Here is a 17,212-nt window from a genome sequence, read left to right on the forward strand (position 1 = left end):
CGGAGCCCCGCCGCCGGCCCGGCCTCCCCTAGCCGGGGCTTTCCGCTGCCCGGCCCCGGGACGTGTCCCGCCGGCGGAGGCAGGCCGGGAGGTCGGGGTGCGAGGTCTGGTAGCGGGAGAGGTTTGGGGCGCGGACACCCGAGGTTCGTCCGGGTGGAGAAAAAAAACGAAGGAAAGGGGGAAAGTCTGAACTGACTGAAAGTAGAGCAACCGTGTTTCGTCAGTGATGTACGTATAGTTACCGCTGTAGGCGGTGGGCACAGGTGAAGCAGCTCCGGGGTCAGCCCGTTTGACACTGTATTACTTGTTTCTCTCTCTATAGAGTGTAGAAAGAGGTTGTAACAATTGCGCTAGTTTTGTTTTGTTTTGTTTTGTTTTTTTTAAATACCTAGAAATACATCTAGATTCATCCCAGCTAAATCTGCTTAAGGGTAGGATATGCCAAAAAATCAGTTTTGGGATAGCTGCTTTAGGATAAAGCCAGTTATTCTGGACCACCTAAGAAATCAGTGTGTAAATCCAGCTGCTCTAGAGGGTGTGTGTGCTACAGGTTCAAGTTCCAAGTGAGTATTTCTAATAGTTGTCTTCATCACAAATTTCATGCAAGCTGTAACTGAAGTATTCCCCCTAATCAATCTTGTCCAGATGCAAGCATAGCATAAAGATCCTGTTTAGAATCAGCACGGAGCAATGTGTACAGGGTAAAATGCAAGAACAAACATGAACCACCATGCTAGTGACTCCCTTTACAAATGTGGCACCTGGCACATTTATCCTTCTAGTGATAACGGCAGTTGGAAGTATGGCTTAAGCCAGTGTTTAGGAATAATTTTGGAAGAAAGAAAAAAAAAAAAAAAAAGATAAAAGGCTTCCTAGCATGTTTCTGAGTCCTTTCTTTCTTTGCAGGAACACTTGTTGGTTGTAGAGGCTGTAGGCAACTTTGCAGAGTTCCTTTCCAGCAGAGATCCAGCTAAGCAGCTGCACCTTTTCTGCTATTTACCTGGTGAGGCTTGTTTTTATTATTTATTCCAGGTCACAGACCATGGAAAATTATGTGCTCCTTAGCTGAGACATACACATGCACGTATGTCTAAAAATGCAGCTGTTTACAGCACCCTCAGTATCTTCAAGAACTAATGTATTAGCTTTTGTTGAATGTGAGAATGCAGTCTAACTAGAAGTTTGAGGCAGTTGTTTGGAGGCTAAATGGAAGGGAAAAAAAGGTAGGGCTTTAGAAATGTTCAGGGTCAATTTCCTGAGATGCTTAGGTTTTATTTCATCTACCTTCACTGTTTTAAGTTTTGTTTACTTATTTTACCACAAGTTTTAGGTGCAGACTGAGCAAATAGGTGATAAATTTGGTTAGAAGTAGAGGGGGTTTTGTTGTTGGACTTGAAATTCTTGCAAATTGTTTTTATAAACTGAACAAATAACTGACTAATAGCAAAAGACTATTTGTATATAATGCATGAGTATAGTTGTTTACCAGTCTTTGTATCCTTTATATTTACCTTTTTTCCTGCTACTGACAGTTTTAGGGAGAGGATGAGCAATTTGGCAAAGGGTAATCTTAATCTGATTTTATATTTTGTGACATTAAAAGGGGAAAGCTCTCAAATAGCATGTGTGAACTTTGTGCAGGGTTATTTATAGAAAACCTCATCTGTTCTTCAGGGAAACAAAGAAACCTTTTCAACCCTGTCTAAAGTACAGGAATATTCCAAGTTAAAACCTGCCCAAGGGCAAACTGTGTGTAACAATTCAGTTTATCCTTGGACAGGGATCGTGTTGGGTCTTGCCTGTACTGTCTTTTCACTTTGTGTAATCATTTATACTTCTGTGAAGTAACTTCAAAATACCACCGTCTGTCTGATTTAGGCTTTGATTGTGTTTTACATGGCTCCGTGGAGCTCTATATGAAGAAGGCTTCCAAAGGAGAGATAACATCTGAAATCCTCCTGTAGATTCATCAGGATCTACGGTCCTGTAGATCGATCTGGCTGTTAAGTATGTTAGAAATGCTGCTGCAGAGTGCACTGGCAAGCTTGGCAAGTCGTTTTACAGTGGCTTAAGGAGGCTTTGCCTCAGGTCTCAACTCCTCTCCTTTGCTGGAGTTGCACTCTACATAGCAGAGCTGGTGGGGGCAATGTGCACTTGTGATTTAGCAGTTCTGGTGCAAAGGTTAGCATTTTAGCAACTGGGAAAGCAGGTGGATTTGCATCGAAATGCCAAACTGAGTAGTAGTATCTGAGAAATAAGCACATGGTACCCTCTGCTGGGCTGGAGCGTTGGGAGAGGAGGCAGAAGGAAAGGTAACCTTCACAGAGGGGCAGCACATCCTAAATTGGCACAGCATGACCACCGGTACTAGCTGTTTTGATGACAGTGATTTATGGTTTCAGGTGCCTGTCTTCTGGAAGCTACTGCATTTAAATCTCCATGCAGACCTGGCAAAGCAGAAGATGTTCCTGCTCCTTTTCTGTTTCAGTGCAAAGTCAGCAGTTAATTTCTGTGAAATTTTGCATTCACACAGCTGGGGTTGCAGACAACTTTGCTCCTGATGCTTCTGCTGCAGGGATGTGAGACTTAGCAGAGGGGCACGGGTGTAGATTTATCATAGAGGTGCAAGGATTTTTGCCATGTCCTTGCCCTTACATGTCTGCTGTCTGCACACGCACCCTGGCTGAGCAGTGAGGTCACTGTGGGTTGCAGTCTGGCACAACAGCTTCTCCTACCTCCTCCAAAGTCAGAGGGGCAGGCAGGCAGGCAGTGTGCATCCTTTTGCCCTTCCTTGCAGCCCCAGGCTGTCACTCTGCCCTTCAGATCCCTATCTCGACGTGCTGGGGAGCCATAATCCAATGCAAAGAAAGGCCATCTCCTGCCTTGTTAGCAAGGGACTTCAAAGTGGTGATCAGATTGAGGAGATCAGTAATGTTTTGCATATCTACAGGAAGATTCACTAAAGCTTATCTGTCATACTACTAACTGAAAAAAGCTTTCAAAAGCAGCTGCAGTCGCCACTAATCCAATCTGGTTTTATTACTAAAAATAAATAAAACCAGAGAAGTGAAGTGGCTAAGACACTCCTACTGGTCTTTACCACAATCCAAACCCTGAGGTGTCTAGGTCAGAGAACCACTTATCTCAGAACAGCCTGACACTTGCCCTGGGACTGCAGCCTAAAGCCTTCCCAGCTCCTGACTTCATCACCTATTGGGGAAATTCCCTCATCTAGACAACCCAGATGGTTGTCCCTCATAGGAGCAACATGGAGTATTCTTCTGTTTATGGGCTCAGGAAGACTTACAGTAATCTGTCAGTATGCATATTTGTGACATTGTCCAGCAGCAACGCTACAAAATTGAAATAATCTTTGCTGTGATGGCAGGTTTTGAAATCACAGGCTGCAGGGTTTGCCTGGCCCACAGAGGATGAGTTCCTCTCTTCTGCTCTGGAATGAGTCCTCACAGTCACAGGCTTTTCAGTGCTACCAGGAAGCTCAGCTTGTCTGTTCTCAGTGGTCTACTTAACACAAGCAGGGCTGAAGGAACAATACCCACAATCTTTTTAACGATATATCCTAAGAAGAACAAGTATCCTGCAGTGTTACACTGGGGATGTCATGTGGTGCAATTTTTTTTTTTTTTTTAATATATATACCCTGCCTTATTTGCAGCATATTTGGGGGAGATTATCACATTTAATTTTGTTTCTTTTTATGTATAGATTCTGTCATTCCTGTATTTCATAGATTCATAGAATGGTTTGGGTTGGAAGTCATCTTAAAGATCATCTAGTTCCAAACCCCTGCCATGGGCAGGGACACCTTCCACTAGATGAGGTTGCTCAGAGCCCCATCCAGCCTGGCCTTGAACACTGCCAGGGAGGGGGCAGCCACAGCCTCCCTGGGCAACCTGTTCCAGTGTCTCACCACCCTCACATTAAAGAATTTCTATCCTATATCTAAGCTAAAGCATCCCTCTTTCAGTTTAAAACTCTTACCCCTCATCCTATCGCTACACTCCCTGAAAAATTCTCCCCAGCTTTCCTGTAGGTCCCCTGTAAGTATTGGAAGGCCGCTATAAGGTTTCCCCACAGGTTTAAAGAATAATAATGTGTGGATGTACCCTTACTGCCATGTTTACCTTTTTTTCTGGGGGAATTCCAGCCACTGATTGATACAGAGAAATGACCACTTTCCTTGCAAATTATTTACTTATAGCAACGTATGATGATTTCTGAACGTTTTCTAAGAATCCTGCTTGTCCAGACTTGTTCTGTGGATTCAGTGTAGTTTACCAGATAGCTTGGGGATTGGCTATGATAAGAAAGTAGCAGGTAGCCCGGGGGTATTAATTATAATAAAAGGACAACTCACCGACAGCAGAAGCAAAGCCCTGAAAGGGCACTTAGGCAAATTTAAACTTGAACAAAAGGACTCAGAGATGCTATCTAGAGAGGATGATCTTGCCGATTTAAGGAGACATCTGGATTTTGCTTAACAACCCATGCCCTGGAGAGAGCAGACACTGTGAAGAAGATCAAGTACTTCTCCCCTTGAATAATTATAATAATCACACCTATTCCCCGAACTAATTGTAATAACCCAGCCCTTCCTAAAGGATATGTATGTTTTGTTGTAATAAATATTTGGCTACTTGCCAGAGACTGTGTGCAAACTTTGTGGAGAAATCCCCTTGCACCCTGGCCGGAATAAACATGCCTGCTTTATAACTCTGAGTTGTAGAGTTTGTTTCTGCGCATCATGATGTTGCCAAGAAGATGGAGAGCACATCCTGAAATTGCACAGAATGTGAAACACAGGTTTGCAGCTTTGACTACTTTGAACACTTGAACACTTGATTACTACAGAATTCCAGAGATGTATCCATTCATGAGAACTAACACTATTAAGATCCCTTTTTAAGAGCATGTCTAAACAGAGAAACTCCACGAGTCACTATCCCTGGATGTGTTTAAGGGTTCTTTGGATGAGATGTTGGAGGATATGGTGTAGGGGAGAACTTTGTAGTGATTCGCGGAAAAAGACTACAACTCGAATAGAGTTATACAGCAGGTATGTTTACTCCGGCGCCGGAGTGCAAGGGGATCTCTCCACAAAGCTTGCACACCCACTGCACATTTTACCAAAAATTTATAGAGTGTGGATATCCATATTCATCGGATTACATAACACAAACATACATATACATTAGAAAGGCTGATGTCAACAGTTTATGTCATCTCTGCACCTGCACACTGCCTCCTGGTGGTCATCTTCGGAGGTCTGTGGGAGGAAGGCTCATAGTCCTTCTCACTTTGTTTTTTTCCCTGGAGCATGCGCAGATTCTCTGGGCCAGTTTCTTGAATAATGAGTGTTTTTCAGACGGTTTACTTTCTATCTTATCTAAGAGAACCAATAGCACTTCTACCATTCGTATATAGCTATCTTTACTCATTAGCAAAATTCCAACTAGTTAGAGCCACCTGTTACTCAAGGACAAGAGTATAATATTTTGCTGAACATTGTGATCCTTGGTAGATTTTCACAGTGAACTGCTTTGTTTTGATGAACACTGTAGTCCTTGGTAAAATTCCACAGAACAGTCTGGGCAAGCAGGATTCTTAGCAATATTTAAAAAAATACTATAACTTGCTATAAGTAAATAAGTTGCTACGCAGTTTTCTATAAGTAAGTAAATAAGTTGCTACACAGTTTTCTATAAGTAAATAAGTAAATAAATCTCAAAACAAGTAATCATTTCTCTGTATCAATAGAGTAGGGCTGATGGTTGGACTCAATGATCCCAAGGGTCTTTTCCAACCTAAATGATTCTGTGATTCTAATTCTGTGAAAGAGGCTAGTTTATAGTTGAAATTTCTCTCTACTCAAGTTTGGAGCAAATACAGTGGATCAGTATTTCTCAACAGGCAGTAATTGAGATGCAGGAAGTCTGACTTCACCCTGGTCTTCCATTGACTTTGTGTGTGGATTATCTTTGAACTTTGAGAAGTCTGAGCCTGAGAGGTGTCCCGTGTCAGGGGAGATGCTGGTAATGCCTGCTGCAATCCAGGAAAGTTCAAAGGGTCTTTCTTAGAGTCACTGTTTATAGGATCTGTGATAATTGACTTTTGTCAGCTAATTTTCCATTTCAGTCCAACTCAAAATACTCTGATATTTTCTGTCCATTGTGCAAGCCCAGAACTTGCTAAATCTTGGAGTTCTGATATCACTCTCTTTGGACCACAACTCAAGTACGGATGTACTATGTTGTCAGGAGCCATCGATTGTTCCTCTTGTTCTTAAGCAATAAAGGGGTGTGGGGAGCAGAAACCAAGTGGGCTAAGGGGATGCCTTAATGCTCTGGTCTGTTACATTTCCCAATGCATTTTGAGTTGATATAGAGTCTGTTTCCAAGTGGTAGGGGAGATAGGAATCAAGTGTGTTAAAGAAATGCCTGAACACTCTGATTCACTACCTTTCCCTATTCATCTTGGGTTGGTATGTGAACCAGGGGGAGAATTGCACAAAGTACCAAGTGGCTCAAGAGGTCGGGAGGGAGTTGCACCATCACACCTGATTATGGATATCTGCAGGGGTTTATAGTCTTTTCTTACAGCTGCAGAAAGTGTTTGCTGTGTTTCTTATGTAAAGCCATCAGTGGGACCACTAAGGTATGTTGAAAAGTGCATTTAATGTATTACAGTGTCATGACACCTTTGTGTGCTGTTTCTGGTGTTTGGCAGACTACCCTTGGCAAATGCTCCTGCGGTGTCTCAGTCACACCAACCCATGGATTACTGTGTTAGTATAAACCTAATTTCATTTGCAGTTTCCAGTCAGGGAGTGGAAATTGCAATTACGTGACTGTGGCTGGTGCTTTTTCATTCTGCCACATTTGCAGTCAGGATGATCATTTGTAGTGGAGCCATGGAACAGATATCTGGGACAGGCTTATATTAAATTTCTTCACCAAGATTCACCAGAATTGGTCATTGGTGTTTAAAAGTTAAGAATATAGAATAACCTGTAAGTAATATTAAAATCTCTGTACTGTTTCTATGCAAATACTATTTTAATATCTCAACATGGAAACTTACTATAATTTCATATTCTTTGTCATCATAGAAAATAGCTCACAACTATGCTTCAGCAGGTTTGTTATTCAGAAGTTCTGAACTAAAAGAAATAGGACAGCTAGTAGCAGCAGCAATATAAATCCCAGATCTTATCCCTAATGAATCTATAAAAAAGTTTTGCTCATGACTTCACTAAGGTCAGAATCGGACCCTTATGTTGGAGTATTTTTGTTTTTAACCAAGTTGGCCTAGACTTTCACTATTAAAACCAGAGCAAGATGTGTACCTCTTCCCCAGACTAGAAATGTTTCCCTTTTCCCTCCCACATTTAATTCCAAAATATTGAGGACCAACGTAAGGGACAAGTAAATTAATCACAAACCAATAATTATTTCACTCAATTGACTACTATCATAAGCTGAATATTATTATTATTATTATAAAAATTTATTAGACCAATACTGAACCTGTAACAAAATGCTTGGGGAACTGAACCAGTAGTAGGAGAAGATGCATATTCTTCCCTAGGTATAGACACAATGTTGTAGTAAGGCTCTGAACTAGAAAATATTCAGAGTGATGTATTAGTGTGAATGTGTCATGGTATGAAACATAACAGGCTGCTGCTTCTCATTGCTTAAGGTATGTCTGAGTGAAATGAGAGGTCATTTAAGAACTTGTGAAAAATATATGGAAAAATATGGACCTGTACAGGAGCTTGGGAATGCTGTAACAAGGTAGATTTCGGTGTTGGTGACGCTGTAAAAGTACTTTTGAGTTTGTTATCCCAAAATAATAAAGTCAAACTGGTAGAGGAATTGTCTGAATTTTTAAATTGGAACTTGTTTCTGTTGCATAGAATTCAACATGAACCCTTTAGTAATATTTTAAAAATCGTAATACTCAAATAGTACTTAAAATGGATGCTAATTTTTTTTGTGTGTGTATGACTACTAAATAATACATTTTACTTGCAGTTAGTATGATTTTGATAGAATTCGCTCCATGTGACCTGTTTTGTAGAAACAACTGTATTTTGACAAGTCAGCAGTTTTTGCTATTTTTCTTGGGAGAGAATTATGTTTACGTTTAAATAAAACTCCTTGAAAATGTTGGTTATTTCCAGAATGAGTAAGACTAATAATAGTCTAAATGTAATTGGCTCTCTTCAATTAATTCATTGTTTATAAATAGTTTTGAATCAAGAAGACTGACAGCTTTTCTTATTTATATATTTACAGTATAGACAGAGAATATATATTTACATAATATATGTGTGTTGTATGTCAAAAGTTCAAAGTCTTTGTCCCTTTCATTCTCTTTCAGAGCAAGACCTATTAGAGCAATTGATTAGGTGTGTAGCAATTCTAGAATGACTGAGGTATTGAAGTTCAGTGGCCTTTAGTTTTGTCCATTATTGATTAGGAGCAATTTTCATATCATTATTAAAATGCCTTTTTATTTATTTAATTTAAAGTCCCTATACTCTTTGTTATTTGATATTCCTAAATGATACATTATTCAGGTTGCTTGCTCAGAAGACTGATCTCCTTATCAGTCATTATTCTTCCGATGCTCAGAAAAACTTGAACATTTATCCATAGACATTTGAAAATTGCACTAAGCTGAAAGCAGTGTCTCCACCATGGAACAAAACCATACTCTGTACTAAAAACTAAGTAGGAATCCTCTGCGAGAAAGTATCGATACTCAGTGAGGACTCCTGAGGATTGGTAGTTTGGTCACGCAGGCTCCAAGTGTATCACAGCAATTAAATGGCACTTTAATCAAATGTCTATAGATGTAGTGTTCAATATTTTAATCTGTGCTTCTCTAAGGTCATGGTTATGTTGAGTGCTTTTCTGGATCAATATCCTGACATGCTGGCACAGTTCTGTGCAGTGCTTGCAGCATCCATTAGCAAGGCTGACCTTTTGCCAGCATAGCACACATCACACCCAGGTACATGTCATACACCCATGCTGCATTTTAGTTATGTCAGAAGAAGCTCCTAATGGTGTCTGGCCAAATAAATCTAAATACTTCTTTTATTGCTTGTAGAACAAAAAATGTATTACTTTATCTGCATCCACTACCAATATACTATCTCATATGCCCCAATACTCCTGTTCTTATTGCCAGTGTGAAGATGAAGATGAGCTAATGGACTACTCTCTCACTTGCCACAGATTGGAAAGGAGAGCAGTGATAATATACATAAGTATATATTTTACTGAATTCACATGTTAGACTGATTAATTCTAGCAAGCATTACCGATGGGAGATAATAGACAAAGGTTTTGACAGTGAAGGAAAAACATACCTATATTCATTCCCTATCCCCATCTCTCACAGACAAGCATGTATGCACACAGTATTTAAAATATTAGCACTCCTATCATTGTGAGTGCTGGTAGGAGCACTAAAAATGGAGTAGGAAGTCTTAAGATGGAAACAACAAACAGTTACTTACAGCCAAGACAACAATCATTAGGTTCAGTGACTTGCCTGCTTTTAAATCCTGCATGTGTTATTTCTACTGCCCTAACTCAGATTTATATGCAGCACTTGCTTTGTATTCTCATCTGGGTTTTGAGGTTATAATTTGAGAACTACTTAGCGGGCCTTATATAGGAGTCTGTCATAGTGTGTGGGGGGTGGTAATTTTTTTTTTTTTAAAGTTAAGATAACTTCACATGAATGGCTTCACTCAGAAGATCCACAGAGGCTGTGAGGTCTTACTGTGACCCTGTTTGTAGGACTGGGGTCCATAGGATGTAGACTCATATCTTAACAAGCATAATTTACTTTCCTGATTGTTATTTGCTGACGCATCTTAGACTCTGATTCTCACATCTCACAGAAAATGTTTTAGGGAGGTTACAGACTGAAGGACTTATAGACAAACTGATCAACACTCAGGTTTCCCGCAGAGGGTGGGATGGGGGAAACCCTCTCCATTCCCTTTTACAGTGCAGGTTAGTTTTCACCACTTTAACAATGGTCATATTTGTAAGTTATCATGGAGCCAGAGCTCCAAATAAATTAATGGAAGCATTCATTCGAGAGTGTAATGCTTTAATGTATAACACTTTGCCAAATTTTGTATTTTTCAGATTATGTTCTGTATTTACTTTGGTCAGCTGAAATAATTGTCAATAATTTTTGTCACACCTATCAGTCTATAAGCTCTTATTTTTTTCACTCAGAGCAAATTCATAAATAGCAATTGTATAGCTGTAGGGCAGAATTAAGCCTTAAAATTTAGAAAATTGTTAAATCTTTTGTTCAGTTTGCATATACAAGCTGATCCTGAGAGACTCTTGAGTAATATGCATTATACAGCCTCTGTTGCACATTTCTTTGAAACCTAATGTAAAAAACAATACTCAGAACTGTGTTTGCCTACAAATAATGTAAAAATTATAAGCAGAGAAATTGAAAGTGTGATCTTTAAAGTCTTACTGGTTTCATAGTGGCTTTAGTTGGTTTATAAACTGTAGACACCATATCATTAATACAAAGTAGAGAAGGAGCAGGCTGAGCAGTGCACTTCATTGTTTCTACTGACACACTGACCCTTCCCTTTAATTCTGAAACCCTTTTGGAGTAACTATTTCAGAAGTACCTGAAAAAGTGATTCAGCACAGCTGTTTCAAACTTTTTATTTCAAACTTAGGATAAACTATGTCAGACTTTTAGTTCTAAGAAAGGCATAGGACTTTTCGGTGTGTTGTATCATAATGCTTATTACCATAACATGTCATAAAGCTGGTTTTAGTCTACACGTAGTATATTCACACATGGTATATTCCATGATAATCATCTTTTTAGCATACACACAGTGTTCTCATCATACTGCTTGAAGAAATAAATGTTGCAGCAACTTCAACTTTTATATTACAGAGAACCCACAGCAAGTAATTCAGTTTTTCTTTTGATGAAGTGTTTTAAGCACTTCTGTTGTAGGCACACAGATGAATTAATTTGTTATTGATGACCAGAGAAAGCCTGTATGTTTCTTGTAGCACTTTATCTTCCAAACAGTGGCTTGGATGGTAAACAAATGGATTATTTGTTATTAATTTGTTTGAATGTTAAACAAATGGATACACAAGTTGTTTGGATGATAAACAAATTTCGTATTGGATGAAACAAATGCTTTTGCATCACTGTTCTCTTGTAACTAGTAGAAGGGAATATATTAATCATCAGATCTAGATAGGTTGACAGTCCTTGGGATGTCTGCAGACATGAATTACACAGTAGGGATTAGCATAATTGACAGTTGATCTGAAAGTGCACTGTACCTAGCAGTATTTGTCTTGCTCCAAGATGCCATTTGACCATAACAGATACACTTATTTCACATGTCTGGGTTTTTTTAAACACTGATAATATTTCTTCTGTAAGACCTCCAAGATGAAAACTGAATACTCCCTTCCATTTATTTACAGTGTTGTCCAATTTGTTGATTAACACCTGGGAGAGATCCGAGCTATTTCAGCAGAAATTTTATAAGCCTTCTTCAACTTGGACTTACACTCCATTATGAAGACTACATAGTGAATAATGGTATTTGCAAACCACTGGACTTGATTTCTTTATGTGTGTCTTCTTTTACACTTTTTATAATCAAGAATTCATGAGAAGAACTGAGCAAAGAACTGCACCACAAAGTCAGGAAGTGTGGCAGGTGTGTACAGAAGCAGCATAGTCTGGTACTCAAAGGTGCCAATTTACGGATTCTGTCCTCAGTTCTGTTGTTGTCTAATGGTGGGACAAGGGAAAGCCACTCTGTTACCTCATTTCTTAACAGGTATTAGGCATCTGACTCATGTTTATAAATGACCTGGAGATCCTCAAATGTAAACCTATGTACTTTAAATGAAAGTTGTTTCCACAAGCCATTTTTATTCTATAAGAACCTAATATGACACAGTTGTACTTCTGAAAGGTGCTGCAGCTGTTTGCTGTCTGAGTGGGCTGTGAAATAAAAAATGCAGCACAACACATGCTATTTGAATTTCTCAAGAATATCAGTTAATGCTTTCCTATATTTATGTTTAATACTCATCCAGAAAAAAAAGAAAGATTTTTTTTTTTTTTTAATGAGGCAAAAGCACTAAAGAAAATTACATCCAAATGGAGGGCAGGAGTGAAGAACCATCTTAATAATTTGAACCTATAATGCATGCACATAGCAGGAATAGACCTATGTATGATAGCATTTTAATGATAGCTCACACATATACAGCTTCATAAAGTATAGCTAAGACTTGACTATTTCTATACACAGTACCACATACATCACCAAACTGGACTCTAATAAATAGCATTAGCATTGTTGGGTTTTGCATAATCACTGGATTTGTTTCTGCATTTGACATTCTCATTTATTTCAAGTTTCATAATGATTTCTCTTGCTTTATGTCACAGTGTTTACCACTAAAGAGTAGAAAGTTAGGCACTAAACTTTAAACATGGATGTAAACCCACTGAAACCAGTATTTTGTTAACTAGTAACCCAAACAGTCAAAATTAAATCTATTAACACATTAATTACTATCTTGAAAGTCAATAAAATATTTTCTTTCAGGACATAAACACTGTTGGAAAAGTTCTTGTTCAAAGAGTTCTGGATGGGTTGTTCTTAGACTATGTGCATGTGAGTCATCCAAACAGCATGTAAAGACTACTGCAAAAGAGTGGAAGAACATGTTCTGTAGATGAACACAGTCATTAAAATTAAGCCTTTTGCAATTAACGGAGTGTTAGTAACCTGCATGGACCAAAAAAATGGTGTGGTTTTCTTTCTTGAGCATTGTTTTTGTTTTAAATTATTTTTAAAAATAAATTTCAGTTTAATTTTTTAAAAATGTTGTTTATCTTTTGTAAGAATAAAAGAAAATATTGTCAATTTCTCTACCTAATATACAGTGGTACTGAACTCAGTGACAAACAACAAGCTTTTCAGCTGCCAAGGACCAAACAAACTGGAAGAACCATACCCCCTCAAAACAGTATCAAGCATACTACCCACTGTCAAAGACAGTATTACTGACCCCATAAGACTGCATATGCTTCTATTTACAGTGAAAGATATGGCTCAGAATTAGCAATGTGGGTAAGTGAAAGCCATCCTGAAAGGATAGCAAGTAGTGAATATTATGTTTATAATAAAAAAATAGAAATCTGTTCAAGAGATTTACAACATCTTCTAACTAACTTGCATTCTTACTTATGTAATGTTAAAAAAATGGTTTTTTACCTGTATAGTATAAGATAGTATCTTTCAAAGATGCAGTGGATCTGTTAAGGAATTGAAATTAATGATCATGCATAGAAACATGTACAGTGATTAAAGTAGTTTTAACATGTTAACAAGGAAGTTTCCAATAGACTTTAGGTCTTTACTGTTTTTTCTTGGAATCAGAAAGTGGCTTTTAGGGAAGAGAAATATTCATTGTTTCATGTGCCTGGGAAAGTTGCTTTCCTTCCTCTTTGAGAACTGTCCTTGGGAATGAAAACTCCTCAGTCAGAAAGATGGACAGTGCTGCTCCAAGGGGTGGAATTTGTGGTAACATGTGAGTAACAAAAAAAAAAAAATATCTGGTATGCCAGAGCAAAGTAGCCAAAAATATTGGGAAAAAGTTGCCGGATTTATGGCTACCTGCACATTTTAAAAATGTATACAGAACTTTTTATATGTATGAAATAAGCTACCACAATAGGAGTGTTGTCCTTAGTTTTGTCTATGGCTGCAAGTGTTCTTTGTTGGTAGCGATACAGATACACCTGGAGAGAGGAAAAGCTGTCCTTCCCTTTGCATGTGGCACCTTCTGATCCCCCTGCAGTTACACAGCCTTCTCCCGTTCCCCTTCTGCTCACATCCATCTTTGATTGCTCCCACAGAACAATTCCCTGCCCTTTTCACATTGGCAAGGAGATGTGCTGTTCTTGCAGTAGCATTGTCAAGAAAGCAACAAAAATAATAGTCGTACAAAAAGTAGTTGTCAAAAGTTGTACAACAGCTGTGCAAAAGTGATCTAAAATGTACCCCTTCAGTGGCAGTTGCCCCCTGCAAACAGCAAAATTTTATGAGCAGTTCTACAACTTTTCACTGTTGAGATTTCATTTCACAAACACTTTTTATCATGAGGAATAAAAAGTTGGCAGGGCCATTAGTTTCATTTCATCTAAAAAGTCTGATTTAAAATGCTTTCCTTTAAAATAAATCTGTTTCATAAACTTCAGCTGCCTGATTTCTCTTTACATGTTGTCTATGTCAATGGCAAAAACTACGTAAGATTTACAAGGCTGCTGCCATGCTGTATATTGCTCCGTGGCATACTAGTTGTCAACTCCAAGGTCACAGCTTTATTAAAGGATCAAGATTTACAATAACGTTAGCAAGAGCATGAATGCCTTCACACACACCTTCCTGTAGTTTACTTCCCTGAGGTCATCTGTGCAATTTCTCCCCCTGCCAGAAACTACTAATCGATAAATACTGCAGTCTCCCAAACAAAGTTCAAATGGACCTATCATGTTCCTTTAGTAATAAATCTTTGCTTTTGTTTAACACCTGCCTTCAAAGGACGTAACCTTCTTTACCCACAGTAATTAATTAAACTTCCCAGCAGCCTTATTTGGTGATTAAAAACTGCTCCCCTTTTACAGATTGAGAAATTGAGGCACAAGGACATGCTTTGCTGAAGTCATACAGGAAGGCTGAAAAGACTTGGAGGCCCATCTCTGCCGGCATCTCACGTCCTTAGGCTGGAGGCCATGCTGCCTCTCTCCCAGTGAGTAATACAAGGGGGTCACGTAGCATCTGAACTGAGGTTTCTGTAATTTTTCCTTTTAATGTACTGTCACAGCATGGATAGGGCATGCCTGAAGCTGACGATACAGTTGTGGTATAGTCCTAACTAACACAAAAACATACAAGAAGGATTCTGCAGGCCATTTGCCACTTAAGGTGTAGTTCTGTGTCATCTTCTGGCTGTACTTGTACTGTTGAAGAGGTTACTGCCACTCATTACCTGTCATGCCTACTCAGATCTACTGGCCTGGCTTCCTACTTCATTTCAGGGAAGAAGATAATCAGTTAATCACTTTTAATGGTAGGCTTTTTTGCCTATGAACAGCTCCAGCTAATCCTTAGCAGCTTCTAACAGAGCAGTGATGAGCACAGAGTAGCAGTAACCTCCTGAGCTAGCACAGCCGCAGTTACGACACCTTACTGCAAACTGCAGATCCCAGGCCTGTTTTCCCCCGGGAGATCCTTGCTCAGGGAGTTCTGCCTTTTCCACTGGATTTTCTCCCAATCTGAAGCATGGACTGTAAATGTCCCAGCTCAGGTGACTTAACTCTTACATTGGACCCACCGCTTTGGATGTGCTTCCCTTCAGTGTTTCAGACCCCCAGGTACTTAGAGGCATTCAAATTTTGCCTTCATGTGGTCTAAAATAAGGTGTTTAGGGCAGTCATTGGCTTTTGCTCTGCTGTCTATGCTTTTTCTTAGGAAGATACTAACATTTTTAGCTAATATTAATTGCAGTAGATCCTGAGTAAGAAAACAGAGCCAGCATCTTTCACAAAATCACAGGATGGTTTGCCCCTGACCCTCACCTGAGCTTCATCTTTGTTTCCTGAAGTTCCCTCTCTCCCCTCCAAATCACAAGCCCAGGTGGTGGCACAGACATCGCCTCTTGCTAAGGATCACTGGCAGATATAAGAAGCAGCTCCGATCGACATCTGAAGCCTCAATATTTTTAAAATGCTAGAGGCTGAAGGTATAGGTGAACCACAGGTCTCGGAGATCTCCCCACCTAGTGATCTCCTCTGAACAGCTATGGTATAGCCAGCTGCAGTCCCAAGGAGACAGGGAAAATGATGGTGAAGGACCCATTTCTCCTGAGCCCTCTCCCACATTGATGTGGGGTGGAAGACCAGGCCTAGCCTGAATTTTACTTTTATTATGAGCCAATATAATCTTCACAGATTAATATATGCTGGAAAAGTATCATCTCTACAAATCCCTTTGGTTTTGAAGTATTGCCAACATTTTGTTTGTTGCTTACCTGCCGAGTTATGCTCGAAGGAGGTCTGGGCTAGATAGATCCAAAGTCGTTCTCTGCCTGGAGAAATGTGTTGAATATAGAGAACTACCGTTTTGCTATGTTCTTAATAATTCCTTATTCCGGAAGAAAAGTGCACAGTCATAATGCTGAATCAAGATTTTGTCAGTATTGCTCAGAAGGCAGAAATCCCGGCTCAAATACTACTAATAGCACTAAAACCACCGCATAAAAATTACCGCTAGTATCAGTCGACCTATAAATAAACGAACACCAGATCAGAAACAGTTTCACTATTGCTTTATTTGTGCAGAATGTGGCCGTAAACGCTTTCTTCCTACGTCGGGCCTGGGCCGGCGCAGATGTGTATAAGAGACAGCCCTTCTCCCCATTAGTATTAAACAAAAGATCTTAAAGTTCCTTTACAAATGGATTTTCCATTTAAATTCAAAATTACATTATAGCTCTGTTTTCTCTGATTTTACGAGAGTCTTGCTGGGAATGTGGAAATCTAGAATAGAAACTCTTAAAATATGTTGGCAACTATTTTAGAGCAAGTTTTTCTTCTCAAGTGTTTTCTCAAGTCTTTGGATGCAGGAGATGTCCAAGTTTTAAACAGTCCTACCAAAATAAACAAGTTCATTTCTGAGTATTAGTAGGTCTGAAGCCAATTAGTTCTCTAGTTACAGAGCCTTCTATGAACGACAGGACAGACCAAAACTTGAAGTCCAAATGCAACAACAGATGTTCTTAAAAAGCTCCAACAAAATTAAAAGCTAGCTGGGTCACAGTCATATACCGAAACAGTGTACCTTTTGCATGTCATCACTGGATTGGTCAGAAAGTATGTCATCTTCCTTAGTAGTTGGGAGTACAGGGAAAGTAAACAAACATCCTATTTCAGTTATGCTCCAAAAGGGGAAAAAATAGATTTAATTATTCCTAGGTAATGGCATCATTCTTTCTCAATGAAAGGTGCTCTGCATTGAAGTATTTTTATTTCTTAAGTTGTTGTAATTTGCATTCACATAGTAATGGTTAAAAAC

General features: G+C 39.1%; 2 long non-coding RNA genes across 4 annotated transcripts in view; one reads left to right on the forward strand and one right to left on the reverse strand.

Moving 5' to 3' along the window:
• Positions 1–12,791, forward strand: part of LOC113476448 — a 27,809-nt gene extending 15,018 nt beyond the window's left edge. The window contains exons 2-5 of the long non-coding RNA XR_003397734.1: positions 907–1,003; positions 6,708–6,803; positions 11,538–11,759; positions 12,680–12,791. This is a non-coding gene — a long non-coding RNA (uncharacterized LOC113476448). The remainder of the gene's footprint in view (positions 1–906; positions 1,004–6,707; positions 6,804–11,537; positions 11,760–12,679) is intronic.
• Positions 10,865–17,212, reverse strand: part of LOC113476447 — a 7,091-nt gene continuing 743 nt past the window's right edge. Inside the window, exons 2-3 of one of the 3 annotated variants that reach the window (XR_003397733.1) lie at positions 16,170–16,422; positions 10,865–12,778 (exon numbers count right to left, since the gene is read on the reverse strand). This is a non-coding gene — a long non-coding RNA (uncharacterized LOC113476447). Of the gene's footprint in view, positions 12,779–13,778; positions 14,040–16,169; positions 16,423–17,212 lie in introns of those variants that run through there. The other 2 variants (XR_003397731.1, XR_003397732.1) reach the window with 2 other exon arrangements.

The sequence above is a fragment of the Athene cunicularia genome (genome assembly GCF_003259725.1).
Source record: "Athene cunicularia isolate RWA chromosome 2 unlocalized genomic scaffold, athCun1 chr2_part1, whole genome shotgun sequence".
NCBI lineage: Eukaryota > Metazoa > Chordata > Aves > Strigiformes > Strigidae > Athene > Athene cunicularia.